Raw genomic sequence first — 16,961 nt, forward strand, 5'->3', positions numbered from 1 at the left:
AGGACATAAAGAAGTGACGAAGATCCAAATATGTCATTTTCCCAAGTTCAGTCACCTAGTAGAGAAGGTCAGTTCTCCACATTTCCTCATCAATTTGTGATTTTTTCAAGTCCTCATGAAAATTCATCAGTATTTTAGTGTGAATTTCTGCTAATATATTTATTTCTGTATGCAGTTTTGACTGATATGCACATTTCTGCAAAGCAGTTTGCCTAATGTAATGCATGTTGTATGTTAATTCTCAGGAATGTATCCATTTGTATTGTTGCATGTTAATTCTCAGGAATGTATCCATTTTTATGCACACTTTAGTATATGCATCATTGTGCACCTTACCCGGCTGGAGAACCACATTGCAAAATTCGGAGAAGTGCAAATTTTGAAGGATGGTTGGTTTTCAGTTCGCATATTGTTTTAGAATTAGGCCAGTTCACCTTTAAATGCAAACTGAACTGAATTTCTCCTAGTTGAGACCAAAGTGAAATGAGACTGTATCCCAGAACTCTCTGCGCTGTTACAACAGATCCTGGAACACACTCTCAGTTCGAGCAAGAGCACGGGAACATAGGAAGCTGTCTTATATCAAGTCAATTGATTAGTTTAGTATTGTCTACACTGACTGGCAGAGGCACTCCAGGGTTTCAGACAGGAGTCCTTCCTAGCCATATTTGGAGATGCCAGGGACTGAACCTGGAACCTTTTGCATGCAAAGCATGTCCTCTGCCACAGAGCTACAGCTCTTCCCCTACCACATACTCACATGGTGGGTCCTTATCCCAGGCATCTGCCAAGTCTGCCTTATCAGAGAGCTTGTCCCTCATCTAATTTGTAGTTCAATGGAAACTCTAACGCTTCTGGGGATTTCTGATAGGCCTTTGAAACCATTTAGTCAAAACAGGAAAAGCCAACAAGGGAAGAGAAATTATTTTAAGGATATCCTAATTATATTATCGGGTATCATCTGGTTCTTAATGATACTTCAAAGTTATACCCTGCCTGAGTTTTGCTGAGTGCTTTGGAGGAGGAAAAAATCTAGTGGAATATCTGAAGAGTTCATTCTTCAATTAATGAGTGCTTCACCTTGGCCTGTCTGAACTTGCACAATCTGACCAGTATTTCATTTACAATAACAGCAATGTTTTGGGGGTTGTTTGGTGTGTTTTTTCCCTTTTCATTTTGATCCTGAAAATCTGTAGCCATGTCATCAGTCCCCTTTTTAATTATACCATATTCTTTACATCTGTCCTGCTAAATAACTCTAATTGAAATAGCACCGGCGTGAATTTTTGTAATGTTCCCCCCAAGACATCCCGAAAGTGACTCACACGAGAAAACAGACTGAAGTCACAGCTGGAAGCACGTCAAGGATCATTTCCATTTTTACATGATTAATTTGAATTTAATATCTTAAATCAAAACCTGATTAATTTAAATAAAATTTTGATGGTGCCCTGCTTCTAATATACATTGCAGTAATTAGATTGGGCTTAATGTGATTTTTTTTTTACATAATTAAAAAAAAAGAGCAAGTCAAGTGTAACAATGCAGTGTGTGTACAATGCTTTGAAGTGGGGGCTAAGAAATGATGGCTCCAGACGTTACTTAGCTTCAGAAAGGGTCATAAATGAGAAGATATGCTAAAGATCGAGATAAAACACACACACACACCAGTCACAGGTCAAATGGAATAAAGTAAGGCTCACATGTGCATTCTATACTTGTGAAGTATATACTGCTTATGGGCTTCTGGTTGGCCATTGTGAGAACAGGATACTGAACTAGATAGGCCTTTGGCCTGATCCAGAAGTTCTTTTTTCTGTTCTTAGGTGGCAAATAAGGGTATGCTTGCTTGCTTATTTGTTTGTTTGCTTATTTGTTTGTTTGTTTGTTTGTATACCACCCCATAGCCGAAGCTCTCTGGGTGGTTTACAGAAACTAAAAACATTAAAAACAAATATAAAAATTTAAAACAGATCTTTTAAAAACAATTTAAAACACAATTTAAAACAATTTAAAAACACATGCTAAAATGCCTGGAAGAGGAGGAAAGTGTTGACCTGGCGCCGAAAAGATAACAGTGATGGCGCCAGGTGCACCATGTCAGGGAGATCATTCCATAATTTGGGGGCCACCACTGAGAAGGCCCTCTCCCCTGTTGCCACCCTCCGAGCTTCCCTTGGAATAGACACCCGGAGGAGGGCCTTTGGTCTTGAACATAGTGTATGGGTGGGTTCGTATCGGGAGAGGCGTTCCATCAGGTATAGTGGTGCCAAGCCATGTAAGGCTTTATAGGTCGAAACCAGCACCTTGAATTGAGCTCAGAAACATACAGGCAGCCAGAATCGGTTTTATATGTTCAGACCGTTTGGTCCCTGTTACCAGTCTGGCTGCTGCATTTTGCACAAGCTACAGTTTCTGAACTGTCTTCAAAGGCAGCCCCACATAGAGTGTATTGCAGTAATCTAACTTGGAGATTACCAGAGTATGGACAACTGAAGCCAGGTTATCCTTGTCCAGATAAGGGCACAGCTGGGCCACCAACTGAAGTTGGTAGAAGGCACTCCGTGCCACCAAGGCTACCTGAGCCTCAAGTGACAGAGATGGTTCTAGGAGAACCCCCAAGCTATGAACCTGCTTCTTCAGGGGGAGTGCAACCCCATCCAGGACAGGTTGGACATCCACCATCTGGTCAGAAGAACCACCCACTAGCGGCATCTCAGTCTTGTCTGGATTGAGCCTCAGTTTATTAGCCCTCATCCAGTCCATTGTCACAGCCAGGCACCCGTTCAGCACATTGACAGCCTCACCTGAAGAAGATGAAAAGGAGAAATAGAGCTGTGTGTCATCAGCGTACTGATGGCAACGCACTCCAAAGCTCCGAATGACTGAACCCAACGGTTTCATGTAGATGTTGAACAGAACTGACCCCTGCAGAACCCCATACTGGAGAGTCCAGGGTGCCGAGCAATGTTCCCCAAGCACCACCTTCTGGAGCCGACCTGCCAAGTAGGAGCGGAACCACCACCATGCAGTCCCTCCCACTCCCAACACAGCCAGTCTTCCCAGAAGGATACCATGGTCAATGGTATCGAAAGCCGCTGACAGATCAAGAAGAATCAACAGAGTCACACACACCCGTCTCTCTCCCGACAAAGGTCATCATACAGGGCGACCAAGGCTGTTTCCGTGCCAACACCAGGCCTTAAACCCGACTGAAATGGATCCAGATAATCGGTCTCATCCAAGAGTGTCTGGAGCCGGCCAGCAACCACTCGTTCCAGGACCTTGCCCAGGAATGGAACATTTGCTACTGGCCTATAATTAAGATTTTCTGGGTCCAAGGAGGGTCTCTTCAAGAGTGGTCTTACTACTGCCTCTTTCAGGCAGCCAGGGACCACCCGCTCTCGCAGAGAGGCATTAATCACTTCCCTGGCCCAGCCGGCCGTTCCATCCCTGCTAGCTTTTATTAGCCAAGAAGGGCAAGGATCCAGCACAGAAGTGGTTGCACGAACCTGTCCAAGCACCTTGTCAATGTCCTCAAGCTGTACCAACTGAAACTCAGCCAAGAAATCAGAACAAGGCTGAGCTCTGGATACCCCGCTTGATTCACCTGTTATAACACTGGAGTCTAAGTCCTGGGGGATGCTAAAGATTTTAGCCTGGAAGTGCCTAGCAAATTCATTACACTTGGCTTCAGATGGTTCTACCATGTCCCTGAGCCCAGAGTGTAATAGCCCCTGGACAATTCTGAAGAGCTCCGCTGGGCAGCAGAGTGATGATTTGATAGTGGCAGCAAATTATTGTTTTTTTTGCTACCCTCACTGCCCCTAAATACAGCTTACCATAGGCACTTACCAGTGCATAATTGCATCCACTAGGAGTTCGTCTCCATCTGCACTCAAGCCATCTCCTATATTGTTTCATCGCTCTCAGCTCTGGGGTATACCACAGAGCCGTATGAGCTCTACACAGGAGAGGGAGCTCAGGAGCAATCATGTCAACTGCCCAGGTCATTTCTGTATTCCACAGTTCAACAAGGGTTTCAATGGGAGTGCCAGCCCTATCAGCCGGAAAACTTCCCAGAGCCCTTTGGAAACCATCCGGATCCATTAGTCTCTGGGGGCAGACCAACTTAATAGGTCCCCCACCCTTGCAGAGGGGAAAAGCCGCTGTAAATCTAAACTTCAGCAAGCAGTGATCTGTCCATGACAGAGGGACTGATGCAAGGCCCCCCACACTCAGATCACCAACTCCAAGTCCAGTTGCAAAAACGAAATCTAGAGTATGCCCTGCTACATGTGTTGGTCCAATGGCATATTGGGACAGTCCCATGGTTGTCATGGAGACCATGAAATCCTGAGCCACCCCGGATAAGGTGGCCTCAGCATGGATGTTGACATCCCCCAGAACCAACAGTCTGGGGGATCTCAACAGTACACCGGAGACCACCTCCATCAGCTCAGCTAGGGAGTCTGTTGGGCAGCGGGGTGGGCGGTACACCAACAGAATCCCCAGTCTGTTCCGCTGACCCAACATAAGGTGCAAACACTCCAGACCAGTAGTCACATGAACAGGGTGCTTGCAGAGGGAGATGGAGCTCCTATCAACCACAGCAGCCCCCCTCCTCGGACCTCAGGTCTACCCTGATGCTGGACCAGGTACCCTGGCGGGCATAGGTGGGAGAGGCTGACTTCCCCCTGCTCACCCTCCCAGGTCTCAGTTATACATGCCAGATCGGCTGCCTCATCCACAATTAAATCGTGAATGAGGGAGATCTTATTATGCACTGATCTGGCGTTTAGGAACAGCATCTGGAGGTCTGAGAGCTGGCTGATAGGGCAACTAACAAACCTGTGGGTATGGGGAGGACCGGAACAAGGCACAGTCATTAAGTGTCTGGGCCGCATTCCCCTTACCTGACAAGTCCTCCTCACATCGCCATATCTCCCTCTACCCGTCACTACACTAATTGGGGCCCCCTCAGGTCTCCCCACTTGGCTCTGAGTCCTCTCTCCCAGGCACATGACTCAAGACCCGCAAAAAGCCAGGCAATCTGCAAGGCAGCAGCCACCTCAGCCAGCCAGCTTATGTATCTCCTCCAGGGAAGGGACAGGTGGAAGAAATCAGCCACAGCTGGCTGAGTACCTGGGGCCTGGTCCTGCAAGGCGTGACACCTGCCGAACAGAAGTCCAACAGGGAGAGGGTGGTGGTGGTGGTGGTAGCCGAGCAGCAAGCCAGCAGGCAGGCAGGTAGGCTGGCAGACAGCAGCAGCAAACGGCTCTCCTTCCCTGGACAGCAATGGTCTCCTTCCTCCTGCAGGCACTGGGTCTCCAGTAGGAGAGATTCTCCAGTTTTAAACTGAACCAGAGACACAGGAGAAGTTCACTCAACCAAGAAAGTGTGGGGTGCTAAAGAGTTGTGGATCACCTCGGCGCTCACCAAGGATGTGAGGAGATGATGTGAGGAATCATATGCAAAAGGCCATTTGCTGTGGTAGGCTAGACTATAACTAGAGAGATAGGAATTAATACTATCTGTTAGGGGTGCAGTCGCTGTTTGTATGGGCCAAATAACAAGTTGAATCAGGGTGATTTGGCATGTTGTCCCCCTCCCTGAGTCAAAATGTGATATCAAGGCACATACCCCTCTGGAATCAGATCAGGGCCCCCACAAAGTATTGTAACACTTTTTTAATAATACTTTTCTGCACCGTATAGCTCTGTTTTCCTACATCTCTATTTTCTCTAGATCCATGGATTTTGTAAGAAGTGAGGCATCATCTTCACTTTTTGCCTGCAGAGCACTGAAGAGCTCTAGGGGTTTGGTTGGCTGGTTGGCTATTGATGCATGGGATTTTTTATTTTTTTTAAAAAAGCTTCATTTAAGCTTTTTCAAAAATCCTATATTGCTCTGTTTTAACAAAACTAAACACCTCCCAGTGCTTTTCAGAACTCTGCAAGCAATATTGTAGACAGCCTCATGGTGTGGGGCCTATAAGAGGAAACAAACAAGCACTGGAAAGACCAGTGTGAAGCTATGGAGCTTTTGTAAAAAAGGTACAAGCAAGAATACACACCACTAAGTCACCTCTTAATTATTTTAAAGTAAGAAAGAGCAAAAGGAAACCCCGTTCTCCCCTTGAAAATATGAAACTAATATGGATTTTGGAATTTTAATTGGCCTAATAAAGGTATTGTTCTAATACAGATTATGGAGGAAAGTAAATCACTTTTCTTCCTCTGCAAAAGCCCCTAGACCTGCAATCTGGTAGCCTTAATCCACTCTGGAGGGGCTCCTGTCCCTGCAAATTTCATCCAGATTACCCAGAATAGTTAATAGGGGATGCAAGAGCTACATCTATACAGAATACAGAATACAGAACCTGAATTACAGATCCAAGAGAAGAAAGCAAAAAGGGATTCAAAAAGAAATCCAAAGTTTCAAAAATTCACAAACGCAAAGTGAATCACCCCTACTGTCTGTGCTAAAGTAATTCCTTTCGCTTCTTTCCTATATTTTTCACAGGTATTCTCCATCATTTTGTTGACCATTGAACCACACTGTCACTGAGTGTTTTTCCATCAAGTCTGAAAGTGTGGAAATCTGTAGCTAAGAGAAGTTATGTCTTTGCCCAGTCTGGGAATGGATAGCCAAGGCCGTTGTCATGGCAGCATCAAGATAGACTGGGAGAGTTCTAGCAGTTATCTGTGTTGAGCTGTGTCTTCTGTGTAATGTCTTTGAACTGAGAACTTCTCTCCTAGAGGGGGGGATCTTAAAGCCTTAAGCCATAATGTCTTAATAAAAGACTCTTAACCTGATCTAATGCATCTGATAAGTTTCTTGAGCAATTTAACTCCAACGTAACATATGCTGTTTCACGCAACAACGCACACACTTCAACAGGGGTTATGGGCCCAGATCCACAGCGCATTACACGGGAGTAAGTTGCTGGTCTGAACGGCAGACGGAGTTCCAGAGGGCAGCTTGATTGATTGTACCAGACAGAGGTGAGCAACATGGCTGTAAACCTGTCTGGGGGAGGCTTGCCAATGGAAAGATTGACGGAAAAGAATTATGGCAGCTGGAAGCCGAGGATGCGGGCTTTGCTGATAAAAGAGGATTTATGGGACATTATAGATGGACCACCTCCGGCGGTACTGACCGCGGCCTGGTCGCGTAGAGATCAGAAGGCGCAGGCTTTTATACTTCTGGCTCTATCTGACTCTCAACTGCTACACGTGAGAGATGTTACAAACGCCAAACAGATGTGGGACATGTTGGAAGGCATTCATGTGCAACAGACTGCGGGATCTAGATTGTGTTTGGCACGGAAGCTTTACCAGATGCGCTTCACGGGTGAGTGCGAAATGAGTGAGCATCTCACGGAATTCAGACGTTTGTTTGCTGAGCTGACGGACCGAGGCGTCGAACACTCTGAACTTCAGAAGACCTATTTGATCCTGGCTTCACTCGATGGGACTTGGAATAATATGGTCATGGCTTTCGAAGCCATGCCTGATGGAGGTCTGAACGTTGCGTTTATTGAGGAAAAGCTGACCCAGGAATGGCAGCGGAGACAAGAGGCGAAAAGTGCTGAGGAAAAGCAAAGAGCCAAGCTGAAAGAAGAAAGCAGCAGCAGACAGGAAAACAAGCAAGAACAGCAACGGCTGAAGGCTTGTTATGCCTGTGGGGCTCGTGGGCATCTCCAGAAAGACTGTGCAGTCAAGCGAAACTCCAGGGACGGAGGCTTGAAGCAGGGAAGTGTGAACTTTGTTTGTAAACAGAAGTCTCAAGATTTAGCACCTGTTAACTGGATTGTTGACAGCGGGGCAAGCCATATATTAATTAAAGACAGGAGTTTGTTTTACACGTCTACAAATGAGCAGGACTTTGTTTTACTTGCGGATGGATCGCAGAAGAGCATGGAAGCCCGAGGACTGGTGAGATTTGATAAACCGGGAATACTTTCAGAATGTTTGTTTGTTCCAGAATTAGATCATAACATGTTGTCTGTGAGAAAACTGGTGAGTTGTCAATTTTCAGTCTTGTTTGACAGAGGAAAATGTTTTGTGCAGAGAAGAGGCAAAGTTGTCTGCCAGGGATTCATGACACAGGGGCAGTTTAGAATGACCATGGGTGTGAAATGTGCTGATGCTTTGAGTTTAATGGGGCGGAAAGGGAATGGCCGCCAGAGCTGTAAAAAGACAGCTGTAAAAGGCACACAGTCAGTATTTACTGCTCACATGGAATCTTCATGTAATGCAATCAGGTTAATGCCTAAGAGAGTGCAAAGCAGCCAGGTACACATTCCACAGAGAAAAAGAAGAGTCAAGCTTGCACCCAGAGAACAACAAGAATTTGTTTGGTGTCCAGAAACACAGCAGTTAATTCTGAGCAGAAGCATTAAAGTCTCAGAAAAACCTTGGGATCAAAGGGAAACAGTCATTCTTACAGGGTCAGATGACACACAATCACAAATATTTAAGCCAAATCCAGACATAAAGGTGGAGGGCACACATATTCCTCTCAGGGATGCGTTAAATGAGCTCATTTGTGGGAAACGAAGATCAAAGAAACGTAAGGCTGAGGAAATGGAATCTCCTGCTCAGGCTGTGCCAAGCACAAGCACAGATGGGGGGGCAGAGAGAGCAGAAACCCTAGTGCCATTAAGACGTTCTACAAGAGTAAACATAGGGAAACCGCCAGAAAGATATACTGTGGGGGTAATTACCAGTCCTGGAATGCATAAACTGGTGGACATGGATCCTGACACTTTGTATTTGACATGTGTACAGCCAAAGTTTGATTGAATAAAGTTTTAGCTAAATGTGCAGAGATGTTCTGAACTGTACTGAAATGTAAGCTGTATTGCAAGATGTATTGTAGAAATGTATTATTGTAATTGTTGTAATGAATTACAGACATGATGGGAAAAAGGGGGGGTTGTTGACCATTGAACCACACTGTCACTGAGTGTTTTTCCATCAAGTCTGAAAGTGTGGAAATCTGTAGCTAAGAGAAGTTATGTCTTTGCCCAGTCTGGGAACGGATAGCCAAGGCCGTTGTCATGGCAGCATCAAGATAGACTGGGAGAGTTCTAGCAGTTATCTGTGTTGAGCTGTGTCTTCTGTGTAATGTCTTTGAACTGAGAACTTCTCTCCTAGAGGGGGGGATCTTAAAGCCTTAAGCCATAATGTCTTAATAAAAGACTCTTAACCTGATCTAATGCATCTGAGAAGTTTCTTGAGCAACTTAACTCCAACGTAACGTATGCTGTTTCACGCAACAACGCACACACTTCAACACATTTAACACGTGAATCTACTGTTATCATGCGTATATAACTTGCATGTATCTCCTCACATCATCTTAAACACAATGCCAGTGTGATGCAACACACAAGAGCCAGTGTGGTATAGTGATTAGAGTGTCTAACTGTGACCTCACTGGGTGACTTTTGGCCAGTCTCTTTCTCTCAACCTAACCTATCTCACAGGGTTGTTGTGAAGATAAAATCAGGAGAAGAACCACCATGCTTGTACGCCACCTTGAGTTCCTTGGAAGAAAGGTCGGATATAAATGTGGTAGCAAATAAATATTAAATGCTTGTTAATGGACATTGTACACACATTCAGCTGCCAGTCCAGAGTACAGAAATGGCATATTCACACACAGGTGAACCAAACCCTTCTGCCCTTAAAGTTTAGGAATCCTGCATCCTACTACTCTTTTGGCCAGCAAAGCTAAAGAAAATGTCTGTAGACCTCTGTGACCTTTTGCAAGGAAAATGTGTAAATCTCAGTAAAATTAATGAGTTGGGTTTTGACTACCCAGTCCTTCACATCCTATCGCTGATGGATCTTGTTGACAGAAGCCAGACAACTTGAATATAAATTCCAAGAAAGCCACTTATTTATAATTCATCACACACACCCATAAAAAAGCCACGTTTCATCTGACAGTCAAGACTCATGACAATAAAGGGTGTAATTTCCCCACCACCACCAACTCTAAATTTAGGTTTTCCCCTGTACAAAGTCTACATTTTTGTCTAAAAATAGCTGCTATCTTTGGGGGGGGCACTTTGGCACTAACATTGTTGTTCCATAGTTAAAGTCAAAACAAAATTAATCAGGAAGGGTTATCTATAATGAATCACTATTTATTTCTGGGGAGGAAAGGAAGGGGGGGATACCTTTCACAGCAGCTGAACGAAAGTACTTTCATGGAGTTACATTAAACTATGGCCTCTAAGGAGAAGATTACAGATCTTCCGTATTCAGCAACATGAATGGAAACTCTTAGGAGCTTGTCTAACTTACTCCCCCCACCCTCCAACTCCTTTTGCCCCAAAGCAGCAGGGATTGCTTTTTGTATAGGCAATGATGTAGATGGCTAATTGAAAGTAAGCAGTGGTGAGCAGTTTCCTCGGTAAAATATTACCAAGACAATCTTATCTGAGTTTACAGAGTCATTTCCAATTTGTAAATGCTGTATTCATTTCTAGCAGATAAAACACCTTTAAAAAAATCCTACACTGGGCCAGTGCATGGATTGCTGTTATAACTACACATTGCCCATTTCCCCTTCCTCACCCTCTTCTTATCACTTGCATAAACTATAGACTCACGATTGAATAATTCTGCTGCAAAAATATATATATCTCCCATCATTTTGCAAATAAAATTAATGATTTTTTCCTGAATCCTGATAACTTGCCACAGTTGCAGTTGTTACTAGTTATCTGCCCTACTGAGAATCATCCTCCTTCAGGGCCTACAATTCTTTTAAGAACATCACCTTTGCAAATTCATCCCTTACCTATAATATCCACCGCCACCCTCAACATCCCAGCTTTTGCTCCTCCATTATAATAGATGTAAATTAATGTTTTGCCATTGTTTGTTGCTGTAATCATAGAGGCAAGTATATGCTTCTAACAGCTATCTTATTTTCAATTTGCAAAGCATACTGTGCTTAATCCCATGTGGCAGCCTGTGGTTCTAGATATGAATTTTAAAAGGTAATTAGACCAACTCAGGAGGCTCTCTCTGAAACAGAGAAAGCAGACTCCTGCCAGGTCCAGGGGGGTCTCTTAGAGGTCCCAGGCTACTTTCAGTTCTCATCCGAGCTTATTACTCTTCTCCACTGTGCCAAACAGCTTATTTGGTCATGAAAATTTAAATCATGTTGGTACTAGAAATATTATTTTAAGACTTAAAAAAGGGTCACAGAGTTGCCATGATTCTTGTTTTGTACTTTGGGTGGCTCGCCCAAAGTCTGATCTTGCACACACACAATGATATTTTGTACAAATAGCTGGTAAAGGTGATGTCCATTCATAAACACCACAATGGATCTCCAGCAGCTGCTAGTAAGCGTGCAAATATCAAGCAAATAATCATCTAATCAGCTAAGTAAATGGCAACATCCTTGGGGAAATGATCTGTGTTTTAAGTAAAGCTCAATATATATGATGGAATGTCATTGGTATTATTGAAAACCACTACTGTTATTGTATGTGCATTTGAATAAGGGTCAGAAATGTGGCATTTGCTAGCATTTCCTAAGACTTTATGAAGCGAATGGCAAATTTTAGAAAATTCGGACATTTACCAGTTTATTTATTTATTTATTGTATTTATATACCGCCCCATAGCCGAAGCTCTCTGGGCGGTTTACAGTAACTAAAAACATTAAAAACAAATATACAAATTTAAAACACATCTTTTAAAAACAATTTAAAACACATTCTAAAATGCCTGGGAGAAGAGGAAAGCCTTGACCTGGCACCGAAAAGATAACTGTGTTGGCACCAGGTGCACCTCATCAGGGAGATCATTCCATAATTTGGGGGCCACCACTGAGAAGGCCCTCTCCCTTGTTGCCAGACTCCCAGCTTCCCTCGCAGTAGGCACCCAGAGGATGGCCTTTGATGTTGAGCATAGTGTATGGGTGGGTTCGTATCAGGAGAGACATTCCATCAGGTATTGTGGTCCCAAGCCATGTAAGGCTTTATAGGTTAAAACCAGCACCTTGAATTGAACTTGGAAACATACAGGCAGCCAATGCAAGCAGGCACTTAATCCCAAAGCAAAACAATTCCTGATAGCAAATTACTAAATACAATTCATTTACTGGTAAAAGATGACATTTGCCACTGCTAGTTTCACCATTGTAAACTGCTGAGAGGTTCTTTTGTAAACCACTTAGAAATGCTATTTACAATAAAGTGGTATATAAATTATGTTGAATTTTTTAAAAAAGTATTTTGTATTTTGGAACCTCCTGACATAATTTGCTGACATTTACTAGTAAATCCAAACATCAACTGAGTGATTAAATTTTGTATTCCCATCATTTATTGATGACAGTTATAAATGGGACCAGCCAGTTCACAGTAGGGCTGGGATCCACTTGTTGGAGCTGATCTGATCTACTTCTTCAGGCCATTCTGTTCCATGTTGTTTTCTGCTATCTCCTGCTTTACACAGTTTGATTCCCCTCCCATGATAACATTATTGCCAAGGTAATTTTTAATGTTCCCACAGCGGCAGGGAGAGCAGCTGAAAGAGAGAGAGAGAGAGAGAGAGAGAGAGAGAGAAGTATCAAAAATTAAATGAGTGGGGAGGGAAAAGGAAAGAAAATCTTTAGAGGACGATCTTGTGGTTTGGGGATCCTGGTCTTCCTAGGATGGTGGAAGGCCATTTAACGGGTTAATACTACAGAGATTAAAAAGCAAATTTAGAAAGGCTCCTCAACTTGGCCACTAACTCAATGCCCATGTTAAGATTTTCTAGGCTTGCTTTTGAATCTCTGTAGCATTAACCATTTAAATGCTGTACCTACAAGTTGGGGATTTTTTTCCTAGCTGAGAGGCTAGGCTTGGCTTGCTCCTTCCCCGCTTGGAGCTTGGATTGCTTGGATTATTCGAGTTGAAGATGGCACACACAATGAGAAAAACCTGCATAAATGACTGCTGTGTTGTGAGTAAAATCAACTTTGTTGTCAGATAGATTTTTTAAAATAATCTGGTGTTGGGGGAAACTACTGAAGTTCACATCAAACATGATCACTTCGCCAAGATAGTAAACTTGGGGATTGCTGAAAAATCTGGTACCAAATGCAACTTCAGTGGAATTCTCCCCATCCCAAGTTCACAGAGACTTTGGTGCAGGGAACAAACAACAGAGAAAGTTTATTGCCTTCATTCCTTGTTTTAAGCTTCATAGTCATATCTAGCCACAACTGGAATCAATTGTGCTTATTTCCCATGATACCAGGAATGGTCAGTGAGGAGGAACACCACTGTGAACTTCGTCTCCCAGCAGCTGTGGTTTGGGGCATGGTGGTGGTGAGGTTGGGGGCAGTCTGGGCACACTGGTGGGCACACTGGATTGGCTCTGCTTGTGCACCTGCAGTTCTTTAACCTTGCTACTGCTCTGTTCCAACCCTGCAACCTCCTGGTACATGGCAGCAACATTGCTGCTAGGGGAACCAGTCTGTTACACCCTTCCCCACTCCTGCATGACATGTATGTAAATGCAAAAAAACAAGTCTGTTGTGCAGTCCTTTCTTAGTTTTACTAGTATGTCTCAAGAAATACTCTCAGTGTGTGTGTGCGTGTGTGTTTTAAATTATCATCATAGTTTATTTGTATGCCACCTTTCCATAGTAGTCTATGATCAAGGAGGCTCACAACATGAAAAAAGTTACATGTCACTGTTACACTACAAAATCCAATAATCAAGCAATAACTTTTTAAAAAAACATCTCATTAAGAAATATACCATAAATTGAAATAGTACCCTTATAATTCATAAAAAGGTTCAACAATAAAATACAAAAATATAATAGCAAAAATAACTGACCTCCAAAATTAGATTTTGGCCCAAACAAAAGCCCCTAAACAATATCCCATAGCAGGGCCGGCTCCAGACATGCTGGGGCTCTTGGGCACCAGCTCGCCCCGGGCCCTGGTGCGCATGTGTGCTCACACACACATGCACGCGTGCACACACACACGCACCTACCTGTTCATTGGCTCCATCTCTCCTGTCTTTTGCGGCTGTGTGGGCTGCTACACATGTGCATCACTGCCATCAATCAAGATGGCACCGGAGACTTCGGCCCCTTAGGGAAACCTCAAACACCATCTTGGTTAATGGCATTCCTGCGCACGCAGCCCACTCAGCCTCAAAAGATAGGGGAGATGGGTGGGCAGAAGAAACTCCCTCTCTGCAATCTGCGGCAGCTACTCTGCCACGAATCGCAGAAAAGGAGCGCTACTCCTCCTCCATCCTATTGAGAGGCCCCTCAGAGGCCTCTGTGGCTCCAGGGGCCCTCGGCCAGGGCCTGACCTGGCCTCCCTTTGGGACCAGCCCTGCCCCATAGTCAAGATGTGTCTGGCATCTTCAGATAGTAGCAGCTTTTATAGCTACAGTCACTTTAGGGCCTCACCTTCTCAGGCAGGTGAAAAGAGGCTAGCAATCAGGGAGAGGGTCTTGCAGCAGTAACAGTCAAGGTGATCTCTGGTATAGTCTGGTTGTTCTAGTTTCATTATCCTCATTTCTATACTCATAAATACTTGCACTTGCCAGTATGGGGGTATTTTGAAAATTTACTGCCATCTTTTACAAAGCACACACTTTTTAGAGGCAGGAAAACTACCTCAATCCTTCCATTCTTGGGATGGCCAACAGATGCTTGCACAAATCTATAACATTTTATGGTGCCATACAGGGGTTCCCAAACTGTGGTCTGCAAACCACCAGTGGTCAGTGAGCTTCATTGAAGTGGTGCGTGGCATGTGGATTTGTGGCTGAAGATGGGAGATGGCACATCCATTGCATTCAATATTCATAAATATTCATATTGATTTTTAATTGTGTTTTATTGATTTCTTTCAGACTTTGTATTTTATTGTATTGTATTTTGATTTCTATGGAAAAGTACAATACGTAAGAAATAAAAGAGGGAATAAAAATATAATTGAAAATCATACAGCATCTAAGACAGCATAGTACAACTTTTACAACAAGCAGGAAAAAAACCATTACGTGATCCTCCAAGACCCTCAGCAATTTGCAAGTGTTCCATGGTGGGAAAAGTTTGGGAACCACCAATGTAATATTATAACCACAAGATTTACCTGAGTGCTAAAAAAGACAAGCAACAGCAACATCCCATTCTGATGGAGCAAACAAATCCATAAGAAGAGAGTGTTCCTCTCTGTGTTGCTCGTATGTGTGCATGCAATATTAATGCATCTTGGTGTACGGTAAAGAGCCAGCGACGCAGTCCTGGGATCGCTTATTCATAACGCTGTAATACTGCAGTTATTCTGCCTAGCTCTTGCTTCACAGTGCTACTAGAATTCTTTTAGTAAAGCAATACCCAGTTGTGCCAATAGAGTAAAAAGGGCTTGTCACTGTTTCCTGTGTAAAACTGCTTCCTTATGGGTTTTCAGACCAGGGCTTTTCATATCCAAAATAGTCTGGAGCAGTCATCCAGAACTTGAGTGCAGATTTGGATTGTCTACACTCCTGCATCAACAAACAAAGCATCTTGCTTGACTTCCAAGGAAAGGCAAGACGTGGTTTCCCTAGTACGTGCAGCGATCTTTGAACTTTATTTGAACTTAACATTATTGTCCGGCATATTGAAAACAACTTACAGACTGGCCAACTACCTGTCCATAGACCACGGAACAAGCAGTATATAAATATTTTGCATAAATAAATATATGTGTGCAGTCATGTTGTTAGGGGGTGGCCCCAAGAGAATCAAGTCCTGGGACTTTGGGGCTGGGCTAGACTCTGCATCACCTGCACCTTTTTGTTTTATTCATTTGCCTTGCTTTGCTTACAGGGCTGCTGGGCACACTCCAAAGCACAGTGCTGATGAGAGCCCCAGCTAGCCGCCATCTTAATTTGCTCAGAGACCTAAATTTGCATCTGTATCAGCATTACTATGTTCTGATCTGCACAGTAATCTTAACTGATGAAAGCATTTTTGTTTTGTTGTCATTTGTGGATATTTTGTCACTATGATAACATGTGAACTGGATCCTTGAATTTTGCCAGTTGTTTATTTTCAGTTATATTTTGGATTATTATAGGATGACAGCGGACATGGTGGTACATTTGTCATTTCTATGGTTATAAACCACCTTGGGTACAGTAATGTAAAAAGGTGGTGTACAAATTAGAAATGAAATGAAATGAAAAATGAAAGTGTGAATCAAGTCAGTTCATATCTGAATTAGCACAGAAAAAATTCCTCAAGCATCCCTAGTTGTCCCCTAAAGACAGGGCCTAGCCTATCAGGGATGATGTATTCTCAGGTCTCAATGCCCTCTTCAGTCATTGAAGGGAAATAGAGAAGTGAATCAGGAAAATCTGGCTTTTCTTGAATTTCTTGACTCTTTCACCTTCACTTCATCTTTTAATCCATTTTATCAAATCCATGGCTACTCAGCCTGTGGCAGCCAAAACACTAGGAATTTATGGCATGCGTAGGCAGGGATAGGACAGCACATAGCTTCAGATATACACTCTTGCCTGCCTTTTCTCCAGCACTGCACACCTTCTTCCAGCTCAGCAGACAAGATACTTCACGGCACACAGCAGAGTTGCACATATACTCTAGTGCACACTGATACAGCAAGATGTCATGTTTTGAACTTTACTTGCTGTACATTTGTTACCAAACAAGATCTAAACAAATCAAAATCTATGTGACTTTAGAGGTTGTTATCCTCAAGTATCTGAAGTTTTAACATGCTTGAGAGAGGAGGTCTAGAGATATTACCCAGAAGAAAGCCAGAATAATTCCTGATTAACTAGTGATTGCACTGTATGTCCTCCAGCCAAGCATCTCACAAGGATGAAATGTTATCTGGTAAGCTCCCAGCTGATTGTCAGTTCCCACACACGTAACAGTTGAATTTGGTTTCAATT

General features: G+C 43.4%; 1 long non-coding RNA gene across 1 annotated transcript in view; it reads left to right on the plus strand.

The window, feature by feature from the left end:
* Nucleotides 1–16,961, plus strand: part of LOC133378429 (uncharacterized) — a 45,850-nt gene continuing 28,889 nt past the window's right edge. Inside the window, exon 1 of the long non-coding RNA XR_009761022.1 lies at nucleotides 1–67. This is a non-coding gene — a long non-coding RNA (uncharacterized LOC133378429). The remainder of the gene's footprint in view (nucleotides 68–16,961) is intronic.

This window comes from Rhineura floridana, chromosome 2 (genome assembly GCF_030035675.1).
Source record: "Rhineura floridana isolate rRhiFlo1 chromosome 2, rRhiFlo1.hap2, whole genome shotgun sequence".
NCBI lineage: Eukaryota > Metazoa > Chordata > Lepidosauria > Squamata > Rhineuridae > Rhineura > Rhineura floridana.